Here is a 6026-nt window from a genome sequence, read left to right on the forward strand (position 1 = left end):
GAGGTCCAGGGCTTGCCAGCTGAGGAGGTTAACCAGGAGCCAGCTGGGAGCATCAGCTCTCATTTTCTTGTTCTTTGACAAGTCAACATTTCTCTCAAGCCTTCCTGGTGAAGCACCCAAAGCCTTTTTTGCAAACATACATTGAAGAAACCTTGGTGTATCTCAAGGAATAGCCTTGTCTTCACTTGAATGACAGATGCCAGTGAGACAGAAAAGAAAAGAGACTGTGGTTTTTCTCTCCAAGACGAGCACAACGGGCAGTAGAAGAGACAAGGCTCTTGACTCCCAAGTCTTCTCCTTGAGTAAATTAGACCCCACGTCATGCGCAGGTACTCTCTGTTGTTGCTGGGTTTGTCTGCTTTAAAGGCCAAATTCAGATGCCCTCAAGCAGCTGCTACTGAAGGCAGCGGGGGCGAGAGCTTTTGCGTGAGAGGGTGGAATTTAGTCCAAAGGTGTCGTACTATGGCACAGCAGGTACCCAGTCATGCCGGGCTTCCAGGAACGGGAGAGCCTGCCTCCCCCATTGACTGCAGCATGCTGATATCGGGTATTAGGAGAACTGGGGAAAAGACCTCCCTGTCAGAGAGTTGTGAAGAATGAATTGCAGAAGCAGGAGAGCACTAAATGGGGTTTTGTTACTGGTATGAAAAAGGCTGTAATAGCGAGAAAATGAGCTGATATGTGCAAAAGTGTAATTCACCATCAAATGAAAGATTCACCTGTCAGAGGAAAGGGCGTCTTTATCCAGCACCTGTATTTGGGAGACTGTTAAAAAAAACCACCCAAACAGCTGCTTTGAAACAAGGGCTTGAATTTGCTGTAATCATGTACAGCATATCCCACTGTTCATGGATCTGCTAAGCGTAGCACTGCTGTAAATTCAAGGTGCGATTGCATCAGCTGATATTCTTCCTGCAGTTCTCTTTGGTTTGAAATATTGCCCGACTCATTTGGATTGTAATTGCCTGGAAACCAGCACACAACTCCAGAAGAGTGCCCCGCTAGTTATATTCACCTTGTCCAATAAAATGTCCCTGCCACTCCTGTGTTGGATCATGTCATCAGGACACCACACAGGGTGTGCCTTCATTTTGCCTTCCTGCGAGCCCCTTGACAGGTACCAGGGACTTCCTAAGGAACTTGGATCCTCATGGATTTCCTAAGCCATGGGAAGCTCCAAGAAGTGAAGGCTCTTCAGGGTTTCTGCACCTGCCATGCACAGATGCAGCTCTCAGCACTTGCAGGAGGTGTGTTGGGAGGAAACACAATCAATGAATAGGCCTTGCTCTGTGACCGTATTAAAATACTGCTGGTAAACCTAGCACCCAGCCGGTGCTGGGAACCCCATGTCCATTGCAGGCTTGCAGAGAAAATGTCAAGTTCCTGCTGACTCACAGGAAATTTGCCTGTTTCTGGCCTGTCTTTCTGATGTCCAGGCTACCAATGAATATTTCTCCTTGTCTGCATTTCAAAAGGTGAGCATGATCCTGTCCTAGCATGTGCCAAACTCTTTACAGACTCCTCTGCAGCTGGAGGCAGGAAGCAGTCAGTACAGCCATCCTCGCCTTCCTGCAGTGGGAGGAGTGTGACCTGGTAGCCATGAAACCGGGGCTCCCCCTCAGTGCCTCCTTGCAGACTGAGAGAGGGGCTAGAGGGAACTAAAACCAGAAGGTCTCTTCTCTGAGTAGACCAGGGATGCTGGGAAGAAAAGGCCATGTTCTTCTTCGGCATGTAAGAGAGTAGGTTAGAGAACGAGAAGGCAGCACAGCTACTAACTAGAAGACAGCATTGGCATGAGAACAAGTAGATAAAAATAGGCTATGAAAAAATGTGGGCTGCAAATCAGAAACAAGTTTCCTTCTGTCAGAGTGAGGTTCTAGAATAACGTGCCAAGAAAATTCCTGATGACTCTTAAGATGGACTGTGATAAATTAACAAGAGGGACTTTATGACTCAGTGCTTGTCATAGCTGGGGAATATGATGATGACTAGGAGATCCCTTCTAGCCCCGCATTCCTGTTGGTATGATAACAGAGGAATCAGTGTAGGGCGCAGTAAATGCTGAATCACTCAGTGCTTTATATAGCTGCCTGGCAGGACAAAGTCCCTCGCACCCATCCTGTCTGCAAGAACCTCCAGGACAAAAAAAAAAAATCCTTATGTAAATGATTGTGCTCTGGCAGCACAAAGCATAAAGCTACGGATGCCTGAGTTAGAAGAAAACCAGCTGAGCTACAGGCTGCTCTGCACAGAGGAGAGGTGGAGGCATGGGCACAAATGCAAGAGACCTCACCGTGAACGCTCTGTGTACACGCTCTGAGGTGAATGCGCTCCAGCAGCTTCGATACACAGTTTTAATGTGGGAAAGAAGCTCGGTGCTTGGAACTGTGCGGAGGTATCCCATGCACTTGCTCAGCCAGGTGCGTGCAGGGATCGCTCCCACAGGGCATGGTCTTCTAATATAGCGGAAAGTTCCTGCACTTAACATCAACTGCTAAAACATCCACAGATCTCCCACCCCAGGACTCACACCTTATTTTACAGAGTTTTTTTGTGTCTTCCAGGAGTCCCCCAAGGATGAGATCACTTTCTGCAGCACAAGGCCAGCAATCAGGATGCAGCTTACACTGATGCAGTTGATGCCTCACAACTGGACATCTACAGCTCTGCTTCCCTGGCTCTAAGAGCAGACCTTGGGGTAACAGCAGCAGCTGCGGTTTCAGTAGTACCTAACCAGAGGTAGAGGCTAAGTAGAAGGCACCCATGAAAAAGTGGGTAAGGAGAGTAACATTGCTCAGGAGGAAAGCAATTCTTCACAGCCCCCATGACTGATGGACTTGAGGAAGACTTTTCTGGAAATTCTTCCAGACCTGTGGAGATCCCATACTGATGTGGGAGCTCCCTCACCACCTCAAAACCTGCACCCCATGCTACTTTGACACCTAGGGCCCTCTGCCGCTGCTCCCCACTTTGCCACAGGAATGTCCCCGCACAGATGTGACACCACTGTACAGCCACCATCTCCACGGCTTGCACAGACTGGTTACTCTGGGCCAAGGACACCTGTGGGTTTTCCCTTTTGCAGTACTTTCGAATACCCATGATTTCTAATAACTGCTCCCGGTATCAAAGCTTGGAGCGGGAGGTTCCCCACCGATCCCAGCTGCTAACGCCAACACAAGGCAGTGGGGAAACTTCCACGCCAGCAGTCAGCACTCTTCTCCCAGAGAGCCTGGCTTAATCCCTCTCGGCCTAAACTAACAAAGCTCTTTTTTTTTCCCCCCTTTTATATATTTTTTTTTTAAACCAGGCAGCCGAATCACAATCGAGATCAATTTTGTTATTTCCTAAACAGTCGCCAGCTGACAGGGTAACAGGGGCAGACTGAGTGATGGCAGGCGGCTGCGGCACGAGAGCCTCGAGGCTTCCTGCCTTCCCGGCTCTCGCCAAGGCCCAGCAAGCAGGCGCACAGAGTCATCTCACACCGGCTGTGACGTGACCCTTCCCAGACAGCCGTCAGCAAGGGAAGGGCGTAGAGGTGTCGGCGCAGCGCCGGGGTCAGGGGGATCCGCAGAGCTTTTAAACAGCAGAGTAGCACCTGTAAATGGGCCCACGGGCAGGGAAAGGCTCCGCTCTGTGGAGCATCTCCTACGGCACTGTGCGTAGCAGCGCTCAGGGGTGCTGGCTGAGGTGGGGTTGTCGTCTCTTCCTATGGTTTGCAGACAGCAGCAGGAGTCACAGAGCCTGCGGGGGTGCACAGTTAACGGGGGAAGGAAGGCTTGGAAACGTGGTCTGGGAAAAAAACATTCAAAGGCCGTTGTCAGTATTAACTGCTGTGGCTGCCCCATGTGTCATTGTGGCAACCTCTCTGCTGGCAGACATTGCTTGGATGGGGACAGGGGCTGGGATAAGATGTACAGGATTGCCAAGGACTGCTCCGTAGCTTCTGAGTAGCAGCAGTTTCTCACATGCCCTGAGAACGTTTGTAGGGACAGTGAGCCCAGCACTCACCTGGGAGCAGGCAGGGGACCTCCTTTCAGTCACTTCCCTTTCATTTTGATTTCTGTAAGGTGGAGGTTTCTGCCTTGAACTGCAAAGAGGCACAGCCTTTCCTAACGGGAACGGCTTTAGACAGTGGACACACTGGAGAAGGAATTACTCATGTGGGATGTTGATACTACAGGTCCCCTGGGTGAGAGATAGCTCTCTTTAGGCTATATCCATCATCAGTGCCAAGAAAGAGAGTCAGTTATAGTCAGTTATAAATCAGGGCACTCGCAGTCCTGCTGCCACAAGCCTTCTCAGCTCTCACGATCTTCCTCTCCGCCTTCACAGAACATGTGCCACTGCCCTTGCAGCTGCTCAGAAACCTCAGATTCAGGGCAAAGCTCTAATTAAGATGCTTTGAATGGCTTAATGGGGAGAGACAGGCTCCTCCAAAGACTGTACAAAGAGCCGTGGGGGAACCAAATGCTGAATTCAGTGCCTAAGCCAGGTGCCTAAAACTAAGCAGTGTGAAGGCTCCTCTGTGTGCCCATGCAACGCCTGATGCAAGGATCCCATAATACCAACGGCAATGAAAGCAGCCCACTGTCTCACTCTGTCCTTTCTTCTCATGTGCAGGCAGCCCGATCCAGCACATGGTGCTTTGACTCTTCCCCACCTGAATCAAATGCATTTTCCTTGCTAGATACAGGGGGAGGCCAGAGCTGGGAGTCATCAAAAGCACCAGTGAGTTTTTGTGTGTGCACACGTGCACGTTGGAACTGCACTAGCCTGCTGTGCATGTGTAGGAAGTAGACTCATAGAATCATTTAGGTTGGAAAAGACCCTTAAGATCATCGAGTCCAACTGTTAACCTAACACTGCCAAGTCCACCACTAAACCATGTCCCCAAGCACCACATCTTTTAAATAACTCCAGGGATGGTGATTCCACCACTTCCCTGAGCAGCCTGGTCCAGTGCTTGATAACCCTTTCAGTGAAGAAATTTTTCCTAACATCCAACCTAAACCTCCCCTGGCGCAACTTGAGGCCATTTCCCCTTGTCCTATTGCCTGTTACTGGGGCGAAGAGACCAACACCCCCCTCACTACAGCCTCCTTTCAGGCAGTTGTAGAGAGCGTTAAGGTCTCCCCTCAGGCTCCTCTTCTCCAGACTAAACAACCCCAGTTCCCTCAGCCGCTCCTCATAAGACTTGTTCTCCAGACTCTTCACCAGCTTTGGTGCCCTTCTCTGGACATGCTCCAGCACCTCAATGGTGGGGGTCTTCAGGGATCCCCTCTTGTAGTGAGGGCCCCAAAACTGAACACGGTATTGGAGGTGCGGCCTCACCAATGCCGAGCACAGGGGCACGATCACCTCCCTGCTCCTGCTGACCACACCATTCCTGATAAAAGCCAGGATGCCGTTGGCCTTCTCAGTAGGTGCATCCACTTGGTGTGCAGTTTCCAGTTCATGGCTGCTGGTCACCAGACAGAAAAGCAACTGCCCCAAATTCCAGCGATGAGTTCCCAAACAAACCACAGGTTCAAAGTCCTCTGGAGGGTTTTTCTGCCTTTGCTGGTGGTTTTTAAGTTAATTTTTATATCAGCTGCTTCCAGGTGGCTTCACGGTTGATCACTTCCTTTGACCATGCTGCAGTATTTCCTAGCCCCACAGCAAAGTGCTACTCCAAACGCGCTGAGGGGGTGGGAGAAACCAGCCCCAAATCGGAAAATGCGGCTTTCCCGGCGCTGACTCAGAGTTATCGGGGTCCCCGCCGCCCCCCAGCCTTGGCTGTCCCAGCGCGGGGAGGCGGCGGGAGGCCGCCCGGCGCGGCAGCAGCAGCCCCTGCTGCGAGCACCGCAAAACTGCACCCGGGCTCTCCCCAGCCCCGGGGCCGGGGGGAGGGACCCTCCCGGCACCCCCCTCCCCGAGCCCCACACCTCTGCGGGACCCCCGGCCGAGCCCCGGGAGGAGGCACCCCCCGCCCGGGGGTCTCCCCGCCGGCGGCATCCCGGCTCGGGGGACACACTCCGGGCTGC

The sequence above is a fragment of the Opisthocomus hoazin genome, chromosome 1 (assembly GCF_030867145.1).
Source record: "Opisthocomus hoazin isolate bOpiHoa1 chromosome 1, bOpiHoa1.hap1, whole genome shotgun sequence".
In the NCBI taxonomy this organism is placed as follows: domain Eukaryota; kingdom Metazoa; phylum Chordata; class Aves; order Opisthocomiformes; family Opisthocomidae; genus Opisthocomus; species Opisthocomus hoazin.